The 22,106-nt window shown below is 43.1% G+C and overlaps 1 protein-coding gene across 32 annotated transcripts in view; it reads left to right on the top strand.

Annotated features, from left to right (window-relative positions):
- Positions 1-22,106, top strand: part of KLHL29 (kelch like family member 29) — a 391,775-nt gene that overhangs the window by 13,327 nt on the left and 356,342 nt on the right. The gene's annotated exons all lie outside the window — the stretch shown is intronic.

Genomic DNA, 22,106 nt, shown 5'->3' with positions numbered 1-22,106 from the left:
CCTATGCAGGACCCTTCTGGCATGTATGTGGGACATGCTGTGAGTGACTTGCGTAGGGATGTGGATACCTATTGTGTATGTAGTTCAGGGACCTGTGTTTGGGACCCAATGTTATGTTTCTGGCCATCTGGATGAAGATGGGAATAATTCAGAGCGTGTCTGTTGCTTGCCAAAAGTAGCTTATTTAATGAAAATGGATTGCAGTGAAATGCAGATTTTTTTTCTTTTTGTTTTCCATACTGCTCTGATCAAAAGTCTGTACCTCACTGGAGCAAGGCAAGTTCGGACCTAGACCCACCTACCCACCACCACTCTAAATAAAGAGGCTTTATGATTTCTTTAGGGATCAGACCATAATCCATGGAGGTTAGGCCTATCTTGGTTGGAATGAAGGGAAACAATGCGTGGTTCTCTGGAGCATACTGCCTGGGGAGGATCCATGCAGTGGGGATAGATGCCCCCTCTTTCCGTGTGATGTTGGTGGGAGGCAAAAAGTGCTGTGGCTTCGCTTCTTGATCCCTCCAAAATACAGTTAAGACCCTCTTTGTGTGGGGGGGAAAAAAGTGCTCACTCCCTAAAAATAAATTTGTGCGATTAAAAAGGGAGGTGGAGAATTAATCAAGACTAGCTCCTGCCTGATCAGCAGCAGGCAGTCTCCTAGTAAAAAGCCTGGATGTTTTTTAGCCTCGTTATTCAGATGATGGATCCTTTAGCCTGGAAATATATATATATATTTTCCAGCGGTGTTAGTATCTGTGCAAATAAATGACTTGTAAAAATTTTATTAATCCTCTGGGACTGAAACTTTGAATAACATTTTTAGTAAGATAAATTTGCTTTCCAGAACTGTCCTGAAGATTTGATGCCCCATGTCTGTACCACCTTTTCACCCTCTGAATTTACTAGCTTTGTATTTGCAGGTGTTGTAAAAATGATCTTGTGGCTAATGCTTGTGTTTCTTTTTCTTCCCCCATCTTTGAGGACTCGAGTGTAAATTAGTGTTATAAGGATTTTGGATCCAATCCTGTATTTAGTTTCCTCTGCTTTCAACTTTGTCTGTGGTGACAGGCCATAAGTGTATATCTGGGGACCCAACTGTAGAGACTCAAGAGACGGTGGTGGTGTTGCAGGTGGGTTGGTCTATTGAGAACTTTGTGAGGATTAAAAAAAATAGAAATAAAAACAAAACTGTTAGGATTAAAAAAAAGTAGATGGCAGCACTAAGCTGTTCTGAGAGAGAGGATTTGAAGGTGAGAAGGATGAAAAAGCCTGTTAAATCTGCAATTATTGCAGCAGTGCAAAGCTCCCACAACACTATAGTAACTCATATTAGCAGAAGAACCTTGCAATCTGGTTTCCCTGCTGTTACACTGGGAATAGATACTACTGCTTCCTCTCATTTCATTAGCAAGGACCATATGAGGTCTCAGTGTAATTCTGAGCTAAAACAAGCACATATCTAGGTTTCCTACGGAGTGACTTAAGGGTTTGACCTGTCTGCTGTTTGTATCTTGGTGCTAACTTATTAACAGTACTGCTATTGTATCAGAAATAATTCCTTGGCTTCCAAAGTATATGCAGCAACATATTGAACTTCAATATATTTTCATCTTGGCGTATAGGTCTATGGCAAAGTTCTGGAAGTTATTTGCTCAGTTAGCAGTACCATGTAGCCAACAGCAGTTTTTGACAGGAGTATCCTAGAGCTGTTCCAGACCAGACTGAAAATCTTATAAACATGCTGTTTATTCAGTGCTTGAATTTTTACTTTGATGTGCTTCAGCAGACACTGTTCTTATCAAAAACAACTACTCGTCACCTTTTGCTAACTCTGCTGCTTCCCTCAATCTTGTTGAACGCCAATTTAGGGCATCTCTGGGGGGGGCGGTTGGAAGTTGGAAATCCCCCACTATGGTTGCATTGGAGCCAGGTGACTGCCTTGCTTGTAAAATATTTTTGGGCATAGGGAGCCTGTCTTTCCATTTTGTGAGCTCCAAAATAAAGCCGAAAAATGTTCACGATTTTGTTATTTTCTTGCACTTTGAGGCAGCCTGCCCACCGAAACTCAAGAGGAGCTGGCAGTGACCCCAGGGAGGGGAAGAAATTTGGATGCTTTGACATCCAGCTTTGATTGGAACAGAGGAAATTCCATGTGGTTTAATTTTGACATAAGCACAAAACCAGCTGTTTCCAGCTCCTTGGCCTACCTGTTGGTGGGCAGGAAAGTCCACTTGAAGGTGCAGAAAGGAGCTTCTCCAAGAGTGTTTGGCGTGTAGAAAATGCGGTTTTGTGGATGATGCAAGCCAGCATGAAGCAGAAAGCAGGTAATAACTGTTAATTGCTAGGGATCAAGGTTGATTTATAGGACTTAATTGTTTTATGGAAACATAGGCCCACTGAATGAGCTGGGATTAGAGCTGATCTACGCAGCCAGTGGTCTTGGGCCTACAGGGGCTCACAGGCCATCCCCAGGGCCTGTTTTGGTCCATGCCACCTGGGTTCCTTTTAATACAAATGACTAAAAATAACTGGTAGAGTTGGGGTCCGTCAGTGCTTGACCCAAATCCTTGTTACTGCCTTGAGGGAGGCAGCCTGGGTCACAGGGAAGGGGTCTGAGCTCCAGCATGGTGGTGGCTCCCTAGGCCCATTAGGCTCTAGACCATGCACGAGGAGAACCCCAGCCCCATCCTTCCCCCACGTCTGAGAGCATTCAGCTTTGTCATGCTTTTCAGTGCCTCTGCTTCAGGGACCTTCAAGGCCATCAAACTCTTCACCCTGGTGGCTTCATCCAGTAGGTCGCTTATGAAAAGACTCTGGAAAAGAGCCTTTGAAATTAGTGCAGCAGTGGCTAAAAAAAAAAACAACAACGCCTTGCAGGTCAAATGAGGTAATTTTGCTAAATCATGCCTTTTCGTATCCTAGTTTTGAAGGTATGAAAGTTCTAAAGACAAGCAGCTACCTGGCCGTCAAAAAAAAAAAAATCTTCAGTTAAAAGATTCAAATATCCACTTAATCAACTGCAAATATGAAATCGATTGTATGGTTGGATATTTGATACACTAAACAAATTTACAAATAAGCACCCCATTTTTTTCCTTTTTACATAGGAATGTTGGTAGCTTCTGCACTGAAACTGTGGTGCTGGTTGCATGTACTGTTTCCTACTATACATATTGTAGGAATTTACGGAGGTTCAAACTGCTAAAATGTGATTTTAGGAAACTGATTAAATTGTACTTCTGAAAAACTGGACATGTTTTGAAGACATTAATTTTTAATATTCTAAATTTTGTACCAAATTGAACAGCTAAGGAAGATAATCTGAGCATTAGGGAAGGAAGATCTTGCTCATGTGCTTTCAGAAAGAAAATGGGACACACAAGGCTTTGTCTGAATTTAAATTCAGGTTGGTTGTGAAAGATTTTTTCAAGAATGTTTATTTAATATGGTGAATATTTTATTGAAAAACAGTTTTCATGATCAAATGAGGATTAAAAGCAGGCAGTCTGACTATGGAGCTCTCAGACTTTTGGTCTACCTCATCAGATACTGACTTCCAGCAGTTCCTGTGGCCAGCCTGTTCATAAAATGAGGAGTGACCTTTTGATTTGGGCAGTTTTAATTATCTCTGCCTCTTACTACCTTTTATGAACTATTTTTAGAAGTTAAACACCTTGTACCAAGAGTTCTTATCATGGTCTTTTAAATTTTTGGATGTTTTTAACCATATATATGTCTAGTGACTTCTGAGGGAGTTCTTGCATTTTTGGTCTTGACAGCTTCTGGCTTCAAGCTCTGCAGTCTGGTTAGACATTTTGAGAGTATCTTATTTTTATCTGCTCTATAACTTGTAGCTTTTATTGAATTCTCTGTTGTTATGAGACCAAGAGGAGAGAAACCAAAGTTATGACTTCTGTGCTAGTCACGATTTTACATTTTTATTTCATCTCTAAAGTCTGCTATTCAGTCTTCAGTCTGCCTTCAAGTAAGAGTCTTCACATCCAAAATATTGTTGTTATGGTCCTCTGAGCCCTCTCTGAGTCTGCAGTATTTCCCTTGGATTTAGGTGTCTAGTACAGAGAGTAAGGAAGCAATACTACTGATTTGATAGTGGCACTTCAAAACTGCTTTATTGCTCAAGCTAAGACAGTGAGGGTTTTTCTGGTATTGTTTTTTTCTCAGTGAACAGTTGTTTCAGGGTTTTTTTCCTTGACCTTTCCAGAATGGTGCCCATATTATATTAATTTAGCTAAAATACTTGGAAGAAGTCTAGCTTGCTGTACCAGAAATGGAATGAATCAATCTGTTTGTTTCAATATGGGTGATTATAGGTGTTTTTAAGGATCAGTGTGTCTCTTTTGTTTAGATCAGTGATTCTTCTAAGTGTTCGTACAGATGAAGTCATTTTTGGGAATCTGAATCAGATTGTATTCTGTCTTTAGAACTAATTCTGTCTTTAGGCTAATGTAAAGAAATTTGTGGAAGGATGATGATTTCTAACTTCAAGGGTTTAATCCTGCAGTTATGTTTCATTTCTTTATCAAGTCCTTTGTCAATAGGAGTTGGTGACTTGCTAAACTGCAGCTGTTCCCTTACTCCTCTGAGAATCAAAAACGAACTCGTTTTCCTTAAATTCCAGTTAGCAGAACATAAAGAGGAAGGGAAGATTGAGCAGTATGACTTAATGCACATCATGCCCCCTCTGTTCGACAACTTATGCAGTCCCTGAGGTATCTGTCAGATCAGGTTGGAGCAGTGGTATGTTCAGTGCTGACAGTCTTGTGTTCAGGTCCTCGCTGCAGCCTGCAAACAGGTCTATACTGCGGTGCACCAGTGTGTACTGGGGTCTTCCAAGCCAGCAAGCCATGAGAGGCAGCTGGGTGCACTTCTGCTTTTGTCTCTCTTCCCCATCCCACCCATTCTCCCATGCTGTCTTTTATAATAAGTCAGGCTGGTTATCTTTCAAAAACTTGATTGGGGGGGCGGGGGGGAACAATAACCTCTGTCCCTCTGCCCAGCAAATGTGGCTTTGGTGTCTAGCTGTCATTTCTCAGGTGTCTGAGCAGTTGCTGTGAGGCTTCCACTTCTCATTCACGTTCACTTGTCCTGGTTTAAGCTGAACAGCACTGATTTATGAAATATATCCTAACCAAAGATGGCTGGCTAGCAAGGTTTTTTCTTTTTTGTGGAAACTTAATTACTGGAGGGTAGGAAGGATTTGGGTGGTTGGTGTTTTTCTGTTTTTATTTAATTTTCATGAAAATTAGATCCAAACATAAGTACTGTGAATTTCCTTCATGCTGCAAATTCTAAGAAAATATCACTTATAAACACAAACAAACAAAAATGTATCCCTTGTTTGTTTGCTTTGAAGTAATACTTGTATATAATCAAATGATTCCAGAAGCTGGCAGGCTGCTTTAAGAACAATATCAAATGTGATTAAAGAAAAATACTCAGTTGGCAACTATTAGACCTCTATCACAGTTACGGCTTCTCGGAGCTACTGAAACAATACGAGAATGAATAAATAACTATCTCTGGAAAATCTGAGGCAATTGTCTGGTTGGCCCCGGTCTTTCCATTTGTCTCAGTGACTTTTTGCATTTCTGCAGTGTCTTTCAGTTGTGTATGTCAGCCTTTGTAAAGTTTTGTGGATGGGGAAGCTGAGATGTTGAGAGAAGGGATTTGCCCTGAGGCTCTCAGATTAAATGTATTCCCAGTTCTGATGGCAAGATTTGCATGTAGCAAGCTTCTCTCTAGGCTGAAGTAGTCTGTCCTGTAGGCCAGCACTACTTCCTTGTGCATGGGCAGCCTCAAAGGTGACCTGCCCTTGGAGGTGGGCTAGTGGCTCGGCTGCAGCAGGGCCTTGAAGCTTGTCAGGGCTACCTGAGCTTTGGGGAGGCTGTAGCAGTGACAATGACAAGGTCTGCCCAACTGCTAAAGGCTCTTTTTGGTTATATACGGGTAAAATTTACTTCTATGACTGGCCTTCCCGGTCAACGCAGGATAGATGGGGATGAGATAACTCAGCGATCTTTTTTCCTTCAAAAGGTAAAATGGTCCTTCACCACAAAAAGACAGAAATTTTCTGTCGTGCTGCCACAGCAGTGCCTGGAGCTTTTGGCTTTTTTAATTTTCATGAAATAACTGATTTTATGAAGTAATTTTCTTTGTTTCAGTCCTACACTGGACAGTAGGACACTAAGCACCTTTGGCAAGACCATCGGTCTGTCCTGGTTCACTTCTGTGATGGCTGACAGCCCCAGAGACTTTGGCAGGGAGCTGGGGAACATGGTATGCAAGAAAAGTGGACCAGAGCTGTAGCAGACAGACACAATTCCAAAGCTGTGTCTGGGAGGCTGAGTTGTGGTTTCCTGAGCCTGGAAAAGTGGTGGCTGTGATGGGGACTGCCATGGAGCCACCTGGGAAGTGGTACAGAAGAGCTGATGTGACCGAACCTAGGAAGGAAAAACAAACAAAACATGTTGGTTGTGGCTTTCAACAGCCTCTAAAAGTGGTGAGGTAGGAAGAGCCTTTTTGGTATATGTGATGCCCAGACACTGGCAATAGCTGTCAGATATCTTTCTCGTTAGCACAGGGAAGCCAGAGCTGTGGAATAGGACTGAACCTCTTCAGCAGGAGGATATCCTTAGAGCGCAGAGCTGGGGCTCAGGCCAGGATCAGAGCAGCAGTGGGTAATGCTGCTGCAGAGATGAGTGGTATAAGCAGCAGGTATCAGAGCGCGGAGGGTGTTGGAAATCTGAAGCACCCTCCAGAAGGGGAGCATCCATGGAAGGAAAGTGGGAGGTGCAGGACGGAGATGATAGAGCTTTACTTGTTTGAGCTTAGAAGAGAATTAGAAGAAGGATAATCTGCTGTGGCAGCTGCCAGGTAGCGACTGTACTGCTGCGTTAGCAATGCACCAGTCCTTTCTTAGTACCCGTGGCTGCCTGCTGCTGATAGAGGGATGCAGCCATGGATGGATCGAGTGGGAATATTCCCTTCACACAGAAGGAAGAAGTTGGCTTACAGGGAAAAGGAAAGCAATCAGAGCAAGACTTTGTACTTGGGATAGGTGACTTCCAGTTAAAGATGAGCTGCACTGTTTTACAATTCTGAAAACACTTAAGAAGGCTGGAAGTAGTAATTGAAAAGTTTATATGTAGTAACCTCATTGCTGAGAGCTGTTAAGTGCTCAAGCCTTTTATTCAAACTCGTCCTGGTTTTATTTCTGTAGTTGAAAACTACGTGATTAGGAAATTGTCTTCCAGTTGTGCTCTCAGAGACTGACAATGCTTCCAGCTTGAGAATGTATTACTAAATAACTTTTTAAAAAGTTATTAGTTTGTTTAATCATCTTACCCCATCAAGGCAAACATTAAGAGATTTCTTTCTGTTAGTCATTAACTGCAGGTGGTACAACAAATCTTTTAAGCTCTGAATGGTGGCTGTGGCAGAAAATGGTTAAAAGCGTTCAGCCCTTTGGGGGAATGTGTTACTCTCTAGCAAACTGGATGAGCACCTTCTTTTTTCCTTCTGAAACTGAGCCAGCCCTGCAGTGGAACTCTCTGACCTTAGGATCGAGAGGCCATGAGTTCCCGTTTTGCTTCTTGGCTCTTTGTAGCCTTTGGTCCAGAAACGAAAAGCCTCTTCTGGCCTCGGTATTTGACTGCCACTTCAGAAATGGGCTGAAAGGCCTTAATGTCTCAGGGCAGCTCTTCTTAAAATGACCTACTTCTTTCACCTGGCACGCGCATCTCACACACCCAGCAAATCTGTGTGTGTCAAATCATGTGCCAGTTTGATAGCTCTGGAGTCCACACCCCATCTTTTCTCAGAGTGGGAATCAAGCCCAGGAATTGGGAGGGTTCCCCTGTTAGTTACCTGCTGTTTGGTGAAATGCACATAACATTTCTTGCTAGAAATTGTCCTACAGATGCTTTCACCTCATCTCACCTAAAAGGCGAAGGTTTTTTTGCTTTGAGCATCAGAGGAGTCAGAGTTTACTCCTTTCTCAACAAGCCTGTTGAACGCAGTCAACTGTTTGATTGACATAAAAAGAAATCTACAGTTCAATACCATAGGAAAATATCCTTTCAACATGTTTGGCAGTCCAAAGAAAGCCTGTTATGCACCTGGAGAAGAGTGATGGGTGTTTTCACAAATGGCTGCGTGAGTAAAGGTTGAACTTGCCAGAAGTGGCATAAGAAGTTTAAAAAAAAAAAAAATAATCCTAAGCGGTGGTGGCATACAGAGCAAAAATGGAGAAACTCCCTAAGCCAAATCCAGAGTAGGTAGGAAGACTTAGGTGTTTAAGTCAGAGTGAAGTGTTGAAATGTGTTTTACAGATGTGTTGTCACAAGGGATGTACCTTTCAAATCCAGCTGGACATCTTTAGCTTAAAAAGAAAACCAGCAACAAGGGTACAAACCAAATGGGGTCTGCCAAAGAGCTGGACCGATCCCTGAAACAAAATCTTCTCTGGCATCAGAAGTAGAAGGTGGATTCTTCCCCACAAGGAGGTTCAAAAACAGAAAACAAGGTTCATCTTTCATTCAAGTTTCTTGAGCTCTTTTTATTCCTTTCTCAGCTTTTCTAGTGACAGAGGGCAGCCAGTGTTTGCGATATCAGTTGGTGTTTTTTCTTCTCTAGGGGAAAAATAGTAGCATTGGGGAAGAACAGTAGCATGTGAAAGGGTTCAGTACTTCTGCAAAGGAGATGGACAAACTAGGCTGCTAGGAAGTATCATAATTAAAAGCAAACTATGGTTGTCAAAATAAATGAACAAAACACGGTTTATGGTACATTAACTTGTTTGCTTACTTGCACATAACAAAATTTTTTTGGCTTAGCAATTGGACTCCTACTCATTAGTGAAAATTAATTAGATTCTATTGTGATACTTATTGGCAACTCTGAGAATAGAGAAAGAAAAGGAAAGAATGGTTCAGACCAGAACCAACGTGCTGGTAAGCACTTGTTGACTTGATCTGAATTCAGAGGCATAATGTCAGCTCTTCTTCATGACGGGTAACAGCTGCCTGCAGCCCACCAGGACGGTGGCAAACTTGCTGTTGTCTTCCGTCACAGTGCAGTTGCTCTGTGATTCAGGTTTGATTTTTGGGGATACATCAGAGGGATTGCAGACCTTTGTGTGAGGCCGACCCCAGGTGTTCTGCCTCTCTGTGTGCTGCTGGCAGCAGAGAGGCGCAGCTCGGCCAGTTCTGTAGCCGGCCCATTTGGGCTGCGGCTGCATCTGCTGTTACTCACAGCTTTCCCAGAAGGTACAAAATGAAATCGGGATGAGTCCTGCCAGCTCCTCCACTGCAAATAGCATTAGTGAAAACTGACCAGAGGAGAAATTCTGCTGCTGTTGGGAGAGCTAATGGCTGTGTCTGAAGCATTTCCATGCTACCAACGTCAGGAGTGAAGAGCTGGTTTGTGTCACAGTCACAAACCAAATCCCTGCAACAGCACAGCCTCCATGAAGTAGGAAAGGGATGGCTTTAGCAAATACGTTTAATTCTTAGGGAATGATTTGGGGGGGGAGTTCTTCCCCCTCCGTATCAAAGAAGGCCTGTCCCAAACTTCACGATCAAGGAGTAGGGGAAAGAAGTGGTGTAATTCGTTGGACTGCATTTTAATCAGATGTTAGCACTTCAGTCCTACGTTTGTGTCTTCCTAGCTGTCTCAGCAAGTTCTTTGGATAAGAGTAAAAACCGAATCATGTCACTCATCTCTTCTTGCTTCACCAAGCAGGACTCAGATGAGGAGGTCAGCTACAGAGATACAGAGCCAAAAAGCCTCAGAGGTTTTGTTATGAACTACGTTCAGTGTGAAGGTAGGCAATTTGAATCTTTCTGTTTTAAGGAGACCTGAGCTTAGGTCCTTAAGTCAAATTGGACAGAGAAGCAGTTAAATGTGAAGTTCTTGCGTTGTGCTGTGAAAACACTGAAGCTATCCTCTTTGGCCCAGTTAATAAGTAAAAGGGCTGTGATAACTCTCCTAGGGCATACAGTGCATTCTAACATTACCATTTTGGCAACGTTTGGACTTGGCTGAGCTTTTATTTTTGTGCCTTTTGTTGAAAACTTAAGCACTAGGGAGGGAAATAATTGCAAGAAAGTTATATTGGGATTTTTATAAATGCCACTGGAGTTCAAATTCCTAAAACCCATTCACTAAGGCATGTCAGTTCCTATCTTGATCTAGCTTCTAGGATCCTTTTATGTTTTGTTCTGTGTGAATTAAAAACAAAAGTGAGACCAGACTGATTTTGTGGAAATGGTTAGAGCCTGTAGAAATGAGCAGAGTGCTGGCCTTCAAAAATTACGCTTTCAACGAACGTCTGTACCAAGAATATCAGGTCGGGAGTTTTCCACAGTGGTTTAAAGCTTGCTCTGTGTTGCGAGTTTGTCCGCAGGAGTGCGTGACATGTGGGAGAAAGTAGAAAGACAAGAACAAGTGATTATGCCCTATTGGATATAAAATAGACAGACTTGCTCCAGAAGACTTTGCAACACAAAGATGAATAGAGATCTGCCCTCCCCATGGTGACAGGATGCCTAAAACAGTTACCAGTGTGAGCAGAGAGGCTGGAGTAATGGTAATTTAACCACTAAAAATATATATTCAAAGAGCTATTGGTATTAGAGGAAAATGGACTAAAAATAGGTCTGTCTCTTAGTAATGCTGCATGGTGAGTAGGAGGCAAATATTTATCACAGAACCACGGAATGGCTGAGATTGGAAGGGACCTCTGGGTGTGTCTGGTCCTGGCCCTGCTCAAGGAAGGACACCCAGAGAAGGGTGCCCAGGCCTGTGTCCAGGTATCCTGTGAAGATCTCCAAGGAAGAAACTCCAAAATCTCTCAGGGCAGCCTCCAGCACCTGCCCAGCACAGATGTGCTGCCTGATCTTTAGACAGAAAGCCTAGTTTGTCCACATTGCCTCTTGTCCTGGCACTGAAAAGAGCCTGACTCCATCTTCTGTGTACCCTGCCGTCAGGTATTTATAGACATTAAGACCCGCCCTTGAGCCTTTTCTTCTCCAGGCCGAGCAGTCCCAGCTCTCTCTGAGGGGAGGCGTTCCAGTCCCTTAACCATTTTGGTGGCCCTGTGTTCAACTGAACGGTATCTCCAGTATCTTGTACTGGGGAGCCCAGAGCTGGGCCCACTCCTCCAGGTGTGGCCTCACCAGTGCTGGGTGGAGGGGAAGGATCACCTCCCTCTGCCTGCTGGTGGTACTTTGCCTCATGCAGCCAAGAATGCCGTTTGCCGCCTTTGCAACAAGGGCACACTGCTGGCTCATGTCCAGCTTGGTGTCCACCAGGACCCCCAGGTCCTTTTCTGCCAAGCTGCTTTCCAGCTGGGTGCCCCCAGCAAGTCCTGGTGCACTTGCACTTCAGGAGACCTTCATCAGCCCACCTCTCTACCCTGTCCAGGTCCCTCTGGCTGGCTGCACAGCCCTCTGGTGAGTCAGCTGCTCCCCACAATTTTGTCATATGTGAATGATCTGCTTTTTTTCTTGTTCCAATGTTCCTCTTTTTTCTCCCCCATTCTTTCAATTTGAAAAATTCACACTGAATGGCGTAAGGGGGGCTGTCATCAACTGGGTATGCAGCTAAAACTATTTTTTCCACCCAGTGAAACCACTTCTGTAACTGGCTGTCCCAGCACTTTCTACTACTGAAAATAGCCTTTTTCCTGCAGAGGGATGGAGAGTGCTGCAATATGAGATCTCACTTGTAGAAAATGTGCGCCTTTGTTTTAAAGACAGCAGTAAAAGGATTTGTTTTGGGTGCTAAATATGTCAGCATTGTAAAGAGCCAGCAACCCACTTTGTTTTTAAATGTTTAAATAATTGTTCATATGCTATGCCTGCTTGAATTATGATTAATTATATAAGTCACAACTTGGTAAGAACCAGCCCGTGAATGAAATACTATATTCAGGAGTTGGTTTTGCTGTATTTTTTTTTAATTTGTGGGTTTTTTTGAAGGGGGGAAAAAAAGAAGGCTGGCTAAGAGAGGCCAGCTGGCATTATTACAGAGTAATACGGGAGAGCTGTGAGCATCGAGGAGGCACAGCATGACGGAAGGCAGCCAGAAGGATTAAGGTATCTTAGAACTTCTTTGCCGCAGGCTTAGGCTGGTGGCAGAGGGAAAGCGTAATTCCCACCTTATTTTGTTTGTTGCGAGACCAAGGGAAGCAACCAGTTCTGTCGCCTCTGTTTGTGGGATGGGGGGAGCAGAGCTGGCACTGGGTTGCTGCAGAAATGTGGACAGAAGGAATTTGAGGGATGTTTTAGGTCACCTTTTTTCTAAAGCTGCTCTTGCTGCTCTCGTATGGGTCTGTCAGAATAAAAGGATAGTGAACAGGGCCGTATGAGTGGCAAAGGTCTCAAGGGAAGTTTTGAAGCAATAAAAGCATGTGCTGGTTGCACGGCATGGGGCGGTGGATTGGCAGAACTCTGCAAGAATTTGGAAGTATTTTCGCTGGACACAGCTACTATTGTTGCCTACTGTCTTAAACAAATGTCCCATTTAACCTGTAATAGGATAGACTGCGTTGTCTTAATGCCCAGCTTTTTTATAAGCAACAAAAATAAAGCAATAAAAGCAATAGCTACTGATATTTTTTGAGATGGATTTGTTTGAGAGTCAAATGCCTGTAATGTCAATCTTAGTTTTATGTTGCAGACGTCAGTGATACCAATTTCTGTGTGTATATGCACATACATGTTTGCATGCATGAATATACATGCATTTAAGTATTTATTACTGTACATGTATTTACTCACGGCCCACAAAGTTAATGATAAAACAAAGCCAAACTCTTTATTTCAAAGTTTTCCAGATTGATTCTAAAAATCTTGATGTGAAGCTGACAGTACCCCGTTAATATTTGTATTGACAGTATCTCTTAAATGCTTCCATTATTTGGTTTTAAAACATAAGTACTTGTGCTTCTTATCTTCTGGGGCCACTGTTCTAAGGAAGAAAATCAGCGTTCTTTGTAGCTGTTTTACTTTCAAGGTATTGAGTCCTTGTCCCCTAATCTCTCTTGGAAGGGATTGTAGGAAGTGAAGTGCTGACTTGCTGCCTGTATTTAAATCCTCTTTGAGAACTTTTAATCTCTTTTATTTAATATTTTAAAGTCAGTTTGCAGCACAATGCTATTCACAGCTGCCGAAACACTTGTGTTTTAGGAAGGCCAGCGCAACCTGTTTCATGATGGTAGAGATGTGGATGCTGGTGTGTATTCAGTGTGTCCTCAGGGCAGAGCCTGGCTGGACCTCGGGGGCAGACCTTAAATACACACCTGTTCACCTTGCACAAAGCTGCTCATACTTCTGGAAATACCTCGTTCACAGCGGGTATGCCAGAAGGCTTAACACTGGCATTACATAGTATTGGCTTGACTAACATTATTGCCTTCCCTGGTCTGGAGTGGACTAAGCTAAATGCCACCCAACCCTTCCGGCACTATTTACAAAAGTGATTTGAGAAAACTTGCGGAGAGCTAACAGGCAGTGGGCACATCTCAAAATAGTGGCAGATGGATGCAGTTGCAAAGAGTGCCTGTAATTAAGAAAAATACTGCTTAATTTCACCTCGCTATGGTCAAACTTTATTTGAATAAAACCTTTCACTTGTCATGTTTCTGTGGGGTTCCTGAATCAGTCCTGAGAGTTTCTTAAAACATTGACTTAATTTCTAGGTCTGAGGCGTTTGAATCGTGGCTTTTATTCTTCTAATTCATCTGTTATTTGTCAAAAAAAAATTTTTGTTGTTAGCATATATGTGTATTTTATAGCTTTTTAATATTGTGTAAGCATCCTTTAGTGCAACTTGACTTGCCAAAAACATAACAAACAGCATAGGCTTTTATTAATCATCCTTGTTTCTTCCCTTCATTAAGTTGCCATAATTAGTGCAAGATGAGCCTCCACCTTACTGAGAGGGGGGGAAATTGCAGCTAGCAAGATTAAAGGCAATTCTGAACCAAGTGTTGATAAAACAGATTTTAAGAGGGAGGCCATGTCTTCAGCGTGGCAGTGTTAAATCTCTCTCCGAAAACAATCGTTGTGTAAAGCTCCACCTATGTGGCTAATCATGCTTGCATTGTTAAAACATTTCCATGGCACAGCAGTGCTTGAAGTGCTGTTTTAGATTAGATTAGCTGCGCACTGTGTTGAATAGATAGCATTTTGAGTGCCAGGGTGTCAAATAATACAGCCAGTAAAAAGTAACTGAAGAAGAAGCATCTTTCCCTCGCTCCCCTCTGCCTTACCCAAACCTTGAGGCCCGTCTCCAGGAGGGTATTTAAACTGATTAGAGTCACCAGCTTAACAAGGCTGACCTGAAAAGGTTTTATTTTTTTAAAAAATATATATAATAAACACATTTTGTTGGAGGAAGTTTAACTTCCAAAATATTGTTTCCCTTGCAAAATATTAATTTTAAAAACAGCTGTACCCAAAATTAATTTTGTACTTTACGAAAGGTGCCTCACAGTTCTTCTGCAGCACAGCAGTTTTGTGATTGAGGCCTGGGTGTGCAGTCCTGCGTAGGCGAAAATCTGGAAGTAGGTTATTATTAAAAATGTGTTTCTTGCGTCCATGCTGAAGTCCTAATTAGAATAATTTTTTTTGGATCTAAAACCGGCAGGAAAGGTACTTCAGTACTACATGTTCTTGTGTTCACACAGCTGTAACGTGCTTCTGAGGGTATGTGGTTTAGGTGGCTGGCACGGGGATGTCAATTTTTTTGCACACCCAGCTTCACAGCACGTCCATCTCTGCAGAGCGTGGGTGGCTGTTGGTGAGTAGAGGTGGAAACAAATGCACAGCTGGGGCAGCGTACGCTGCTGGACAAGGTAAGCTTGTTCTCAAAGTGCTGCTTCGCTGTGTGCTGCTTAGTTTTTCCCCCACCCCCCAAATTATTAAAACTAGGGTTTGGAGGAACGAATGCCTTCCAGGCTGCTGTAGTAGCTCTGCTGGTGTTTGGATGGACAACTGCCACAGGTTTTCACACAGCCATTCTTCTTAGTACATTTAGTGTCATGACTCAGGCAAGCAGATACTCAATTATTAATGACTTATCTACAAAGAAAAATAATTAAAAACAAACCCAAAGCAATAGAGCACTTAATTAAGAGTTAGTGGCAGAGTTTCTGCTGTCTCTTAATGGAAAGCTTCCAAGAACAATTTTACCTTTCAGAAAGAGTACCTGCTTCAGCCTGCCAGATTAAAAGTGCTTCCCACATAAAATAGTAGTTGGATCATGCTTTTTGGCAGGCAGATAGGCTTATTGATTAGACACTAATTGGAGCTATGCAAAGAGGGAAGGAGCCTGTATGTATTTCAGAAGCTTCAGGTAGGAACCTGCATTAGCATTATATGGTAGGTGATCCTAACAGCAGCTTCCAGCGGGCCTGAAGGAGCTTTGCTCCAAAGACAAGCTGCAACATCTCGGTCCTCTGTTATGGCATCTCTTGGTATCCTGCTGATTTATGAGCTTCCGCGGCCGTTTTAGCAATATCAGTGATGCTGTCCGTGCTGTAACACCCTGGACTTTTGTTGCTGTCCAGAGTCCACTTTCTGTGTCTCCTGCATTGATCTGTAGCCAATTTTGTCAGAAATGGAAGGCAAAAACAAGCGTTGTAAGTAGAGCAGAGATTTTTCTCAGGACGTAAGTTAACAGCGATGTGCTGCTGGATTTCCCAGGTCTTTTCATCTCCCCATACGCTGCATCCAGGCTGACTCCTGCCTCCCCCCTGCTTCAGAGCCCATGATTAGCTGCTTTCTTAATAAATAAATAAAATTAAAAATCGACTCATCAGCAGCTAAATGGAATTTCTGAAGCTATTTGTTTCCTTGCTTGCATTTCTCTTGCTGATTTTTGTGTTGCTATATGCTTGCTTCTTCCCTGCTCCCTTACCCTTTGTTTCTACAATTCTTCTTTTTTTTCCCCAAACTGTAGATTGGCCTCGCTTCCACTCCTTTTGCTGTCCTTCTGTCGTGTTCACCTTTCATCAGTGAATGTCTGACGTTGCTGGGGATGTGTAAACAGAAAGCGTGGTCAGGCTGATGGTTGGACTTGGGGATGCTGAAGGTCTTTTCCAGCCTCGATGATTCCAAGTGTCTAGATGTAACTTGGTAGCTTGAAATAAGGAGTGAAATCAGCGGGATGTGACCAAGAAGTGCTTTGAAAACCAAATGGGTGGCGGCTGTGTTAAGAGAAGTCACGCTTTTCTATTTCCTTTGCCTTTAACATGCTGACAGTTTCAATACTGGAGGTTTTTTCCCTGTAGTCCTCTGCGTGCTGCGTTAGCTGCCAGTAAGTGGCTGATCAGATAAATGATCTCAAGTCCTGTCCTTGTGCTGTTACCGCGTGGGTTATTCTCATTTCATTTTCTCCCCCCCCCCCTCAAGAAGTAATAGGCGGGAGGAGGACTTTAATTGAATTACTCGGAAAGAAGGGTTGGTGAGTGGTCACTCAAGACCTTGCAGAGGGTTTTACCCTGCAAGTTGTTAGCGTGGCTCGAGACCGTGATCAGCGAAAAGCAAGCAGGCAGCCTTCTGCACTCAGCGCAATCATCTGCTTTAATTACGTTACTTTATGTTCCCTATACAGAAGTAAGTAGCCAAAATTAAATTTTATAAGGAAGCCGTTAATGAATCTTAAGTCACTCAATTTCTGTCTTTTCAGTTAAATTAGTGATAATAAATAGCCCAAACCTTGGCAGTGTCTGTTCTCAAACTTCTGTGGCTGAACTGTGCTTCCTTTGAGGAATTAATCAGTAGAAAAGTTAGGCTGCTAATTTTTTGTCCTCCCTGTTTGAGCTGCGTGGGTGTCAGAGGCTGAGCAGTGACATGAGTGTCCTTTAGACACGTGCGTAGAGAGAACGGCGTTTCCTAGATGTCAGGCTCCTTCTGGCTTGCATCAGTGATGGAGCCAAAATCAGTAACAGGAAGGAGGAAAAACTGGGAAGGAATACTTCGAGAGTTATGCCTTGAATGTCCTTACCTGCAAGGTGGTTTTGGCAGCAGTGGTACTGGGGTATTTGTCCATGCTGCTTTCCAGTTCCTTGTTCCTTTTGCTTCGTTAACGAAGCCGTACTTTCTCTGAGAGCCCAGCTTTCTGGCACACGCTGGCAGTCCCCCTGGAAAGCAATCGATTGCCACAGGTAGAACATCCTGAGTGACTTTGGCAGAGGACACATTGCATTGGCTTCCCACAGCAAAGAAACCCTGACTTTTATTAAATTTTATTTTTTGCTCTTTTTTTCCTCTAGCTGTTTTTTTAAACCTGGATATTGATCTATCAAAACCTGTATGCCCTGGATTTCTGTAAACCGCCTTTGATAGGAAAGCTGAACAGGGCTGCTCTTGCCAGTAGATGGATCTTGCTGGCTAAAATGTGGCCCTCTGAGAACAGCTAAGACCAGCCTGCTCCTTCCCCAGAGGCAATACACACCCTTTAACAGTTAACTTGCCCACTGTGTTGTGCATGATTCCTGATGTACCTCGTTACCTTGAAATAGCAGGTAAACGTCTCTGTATATTCACCTGACCTAAAAAATTTTGTTCTTACTTTCTCATATAAGAACGTGGCATATTTTGAGGTGTTTTTAAGCAAATGCAGCTGTATCATTTGTAATCAACAATCCCCTTTCAAGGTTGTATTATATATCATTAGGGCTACAAGATCCTTTTTGGTCTAAGGACTTCACGTGTATATGATAGCAGGACTGCTTTATGTACCTAAAACCATGCAGCATTTCCTTTTCACGTGTATTGTATTTATCGGGGTGGTGGTGGTGGGGATGTTGTCTGGGCTTTTTTTGGCTCGTTGTTTGTTATTACTAAATGTTACAAAGCTTAAGGAAAATATCATCGGCATTTTTAACCTTGCTGAACAGCCAGCGTGCTTTCGAGCTCCTGATTAATGCAGAATTTGATCAGGAAGTGTGATTGAGAGTAGCAGCTTGTCAGGGTGTGTGATTAATGACAGCTCCACCTGCCATGGGGCTTCCGAAGTGGTAACAGCAATCCAGACTGGAGTGTCCTCTTCACTGAGCTGCAATTTAGGTTGCGGATTTGTTCCCTCATCTCCCCACCAAGAGTGTGAAGCCAAAAAAAAAAAAAAAAACCTGTAAAGATTTAAGATTGCAGCAACTGCTGGCTGGTGTGGTAAAGTAGAGTGGGGCAAAGAAAAGGGCAGACTTGGTGGTGGTTTGGGTTGTGGGTAAATGGAATATATAAATGGGGTGTGCCACGTTGCTCCCCAAATGGGTACTTTTTTAAGTCCCAGACATGGTGCGGAGTTAGGTGGGGTGCACTCACTGTGCCTAGGCAGTCAGGCATGTGGGCTCTGCAGCCTGCTTTGACTAAATGATGTCTTTCAGCTGTTTTTCAGGCTAGTCCTGCTCTAATTCTCAGTAAGAACTCTTACTAATTTCTATTTTTACATTTTTTTCTCTGTTCTAAGGTTGAAATTCAATACCTGCTTCCCAGCAGCTCTCACTGCCAAGCTCCCGTTTGGCTCCCACTCCAACCAAAACCTGCAAAGAAGTAGCTGCAAGCTTGTATGTCATACTTGGGTTTGTAGAGCAAAGCAATTTGGTACTATACCTGGAGAAATAAAGGCACATGGAATATATTCCACAGTAGCAGGTGATTTCTGCGTGAATGAGGTCTTGCAGATATACTTAGTCATCCTGAATGGTCTCACTAATATTATTCTGAAACTGAGTCTTTTTTTATACCGCTAGTTGTACAAACCACAGCCTAGATTATAGGGACCTGCCTGGGGAAAGTATGCATCTGTGTAATTGGCAAAGAAATTAAACCTCTACTAGAAATGAAACTATGAAAGCGTCAATAGCGGTTAGTAATGTGCTTCAAAATTGTGTATCAGTGACAGCCTGCTCCTGCTCCCTTGTTCTGACGCCTCAGGTAAACGCTGAACATAAATGCTGCTTACGGTTCTGTAGCTGACATCTCAAAGAAAAACACTTCTTAAAAACAAAACTCCAAAACCCACCATCGTTTCCTGGCGTTCGGCGCTGGCTGCAGGGGGCTTGTCCTGGCGAAGCAGGCGATGGGCACAGCAACGCGCTGGGTGGTAAAAGATCCTCATGGTGGAAAGTGTGGGTGGGCTGGGGGGGTCTGCTGACAGCTTTGGAGGCCCCAACGAGAAGAATTTGAGCGGTGGCTGTGGCGGATTGCGAGGGTGACTCAAGCACATTCTAGCATTGATCGCCCTTCTTAAAATAAAAGCTGCTCGCATTCATGGCAGTGAGGGTGGGATTCGTCTCCCCTTACTTCAGACATCTGAGTTTAAGCTCCTTGCCCCAGGGTGCCTGCAGAGTCAGGAGAAAGAAATAGATTGCCCTCTGAACGTGCCTGTGCTGAATATCATAGGCTCTAAGCTTAGGCTGAGGTTAGCTTCTCTCCTGGCCAGTTTGCGCTTGCCACTTGTTCTGACGCTGAATTTGGGCAAGACGGATCCCACCCTTGGTGCTGAGCCTCGGGGACCAGCTAGGGCTTGGCTTGTGCTGGTTCTTCATCAGCCACAGTCATCAAGTAGGTGCTTAGATGGGCTGGAAGAAATCCCCTTTGGTGTCACTTCATGGTTGTGCCGGGTGTAGGGCTGCTGCGGCCATCGCTGCAAATCCAGCCTGCAATTTTCAGCTCTGGTCGTCTCTTTGCTGCTGTTTGTTTCCAGCAAGCCTCCCTGGTGCTCTGAGCTCAGCGCTGGGTAAAAGCTTGAAGCTTCATTTTTAAACAAAAACACCATTTTCCACTGCTATTGCTTTTGAATGCAATAGGAGAGAGAGAATGTGCGTAAATCCTTTCTCCAGCTTGTGCCTCTGTCTGCAGCGTGAATTAACATTAGCGTTTTGTCTTCAGAAAAAAATGTTACCACATTATGTTGTTACATGCCAGCGTGACAGCCTAATAGGACCACTGCATCCAACTTTTTCCCTCTCTCCTTCTTGCGGGAAATGCTATCAATTTAACTAATGAGGAAGCCAAATACAGCAACTTGTGAGTATTCTTATTTTGGCAGGCTCATGTCTCTAAAATGTGCAGGCCTGTCTCTCCTAGTCCTTTGGTTTCAGGAGATGACACACAAGTTATTTCCATTCCCCCATCCTTACCACAGCGTCTAAAGAGCAACATCTCTTAAAATGCAAGCATAGGACGTAATGTCTGGAGAAATACTTGATCTGACTTGCCTGAAAGATGTTCATTTGTGGAGAAGGAAATGCTAGAAAAAGGTTGGATTACAGGAACGCCTATTGTGCTTTTATTTATAGGTTGGCATTACTAAATGCACGAACACATTAGTCCATGCTTTGATTTGAGGTGCTGGAGACATACTTTGGTCCTTAATTTAATTTGGGGCCCATGGCAAGATTGTGACTTGGCCCAAAATCCCACAGACCTTAGTAAAAGAGGCAGTGAGAACCCAGTCGAACCAAACCCTAGTCCTGTTCCTTCCCAAGCTCTTTTGGTTCAGAAATAAGACCCAATTTAGTGTGTGGAAGAGGCACCATGGGAATGTGAGCCCCTTTTGGGAAGGATCATTGTTCCTGACGAAGTCTCAGTGAGCTGGGGCTCAGCATCAAGGCCAGGGTAACAGCGTCAGCAGGCCTGTGGCCACTCACCGTGCAAGTTGCTTGCTTGCAGCAGATTCAAAGGAATTAAGTTGGGATGAAAGCAGTAGAAGACTTCTGTTATTTCCTGCCAGCTAAGAGCATATACCTGGATACGTGGCCTTGCTGATGTATGGTAACTGGTTACGGTGCAATGACTTGATCAAGAATCTGAGCAAATCAGAGAAATTAAGTCATTTATACTGCAAGGCTTATACTTTTTTTTTTACAAGTGTAGTAAAACTGGTGGTGCTTGTAGGTTTTTTAATTCTTTTTGGGGTATTTGTCTGAGCAGCGGTACAGAATGAATGGCACTTATTTAGTGATACTGAAGTACATATTCTTGGTCTGTAACTTTGATAAATCTTTCCTGATGCATAATGCTATTATTGCCTTAAAGGTAGAAAGAGCTTTAAGAGTACTGCTTGCTTCTGTAGAAACAGAATTTTACCTGCTGACCGATGGAGGGCTCGTACAGCAAAACCAACTTTACCTATGTTTAACAGCATTTCTTAAGATAAATCTAGATAAAAAAAAAATCTGTAGCTTGTCATCGTCCAAATGATGAGTATAAGATATAGCATAAGTGTATCTTTAAGTTACTACATAAAAATTAAAATCCTGTAGTAAAAATGTTTTGCCTATAAATCAGAAACCAGATACAGAAGTTGTTTATAAACTGAAGTCAATATTTTTGGTTCTAGAAAAGTGGAAAACAATATTACCGTAATTCTGCTGTCAGAGAAGTGACTGTAAAAAAAAAAAAAAGTGACGTCTTGCTCAGCAGGTCTGCTTCTAGCATATATTTCAGGGCCTATTTTCCTTTCTTCCTTCCTCCTGATGAATGCTCTCGCTCTCCTTGGTTTTGCAGAGCCAGCAGAGCGTTGATCGAGCGGGGCTGGATGCTGGGCTGGCAGAGCACAGCAGTCGGAATTACCAACTGCTTTGCCAAACCCTGCGTCAGTGGCAGCTGTGCGAGCCCACTGGGGACAATGGGGATGTGCAGGTGTCCCTGCGCATGGGTTTGGCCCACGGTCCCACTGTTACTGGTAGTGATGGGCAAGGAGAAATGAGCCCACGATGACTCAGGAGTGTATTGCAGGGTTGGCAGGAGAGGAATGTGGGAGAACATCTTTTATTTGTAAACTGAGAAGACTTGAGATGGAAGCATGACAGCACAATAAATCTGGAATATCACAGGGCCCCTTAACTAAGTCTTTATTTCTTCTTTCTCCCAGTATCCACTCGAAGTAAATCATGTTCTAAGTCCACTTAGAGCTGCTTGCTCAGAGTATGGGAAAGAAAAATAGAAAAGCTAAAACTTTAGTTTCTTCTACCTGGAATATTATTGTGGAAGTTACCTTAAATGATACAATTGTGGAAAATATCCCTACAAATTCAGATCACTTTCTCTGAAAGGATTCTCCCTCAAGAA

The sequence above is a fragment of the Cygnus atratus genome, chromosome 3 (assembly GCF_013377495.2).
Source record: "Cygnus atratus isolate AKBS03 ecotype Queensland, Australia chromosome 3, CAtr_DNAZoo_HiC_assembly, whole genome shotgun sequence".
NCBI classification, from domain to species: Eukaryota; Metazoa; Chordata; class Aves; order Anseriformes; family Anatidae; genus Cygnus; species Cygnus atratus.
This window is presented reverse-complemented; position numbering and strand designations above follow the sequence as displayed.